This window comes from Penaeus monodon, chromosome 23 (genome assembly GCF_015228065.2).
Source record: "Penaeus monodon isolate SGIC_2016 chromosome 23, NSTDA_Pmon_1, whole genome shotgun sequence".
NCBI lineage: Eukaryota > Metazoa > Arthropoda > Malacostraca > Decapoda > Penaeidae > Penaeus > Penaeus monodon.
This window is the reverse complement of record NC_051408.1, coordinates 17,829,481-17,829,938: the sequence shown is the minus strand read 5'-3', so window position 1 is coordinate 17,829,938 and position 458 is coordinate 17,829,481. Positions and strand designations below refer to the sequence as shown.

The following is a 458-nucleotide window of genomic DNA, read 5'->3' as shown; positions in this document are numbered from 1 at the left end:
AAAAAATCTCCCGTTTTCTTTCCGATATCCCGTCAACCCATCCGGCCCCTCCATCGCGTGGAATTTTAATAAGACTAAATCACACCTGCATTAACTCATTGCCTCTCCTGTCACTTCCAACAACAATCTACGACGCCAGAAACACAGTGGCTTTGTGCATCACGTCATGCCAGCCTCACGACATGAAAGTGAGACCAGATATTTGTGGACTATTATTACGGAGTGACCCATTGCCAAACGCTCTCCGGGGCATGTCGACGAGCGCAGGACAGCGAGATGAAAGGGCAGGCGAGCGGGGTCACTGACTCGTTCAATTCGTCTAGCTTCCATTCTTTCTTTCTTTATGCCACGTGTGTGTATCTGACACACTTAAACACACATGTTAAAGTCTCTAGTACACAGACACGAACATACAAGCATACATATCACACACGCAATTGTATATACACAGATAAAGG

At 46.3% G+C, this 458-nt stretch overlaps 1 protein-coding gene across 1 annotated transcript in view; it reads left to right on the top strand.

Moving 5' to 3' along the window:
- LOC119587852 (glutathione S-transferase Mu 3-like) overlaps positions 1-458 on the top strand; it is a gene marked incomplete at its 3' end in the record, with an annotated part of 5,746 nt that overhangs the window by 2,098 nt on the left and 3,190 nt on the right.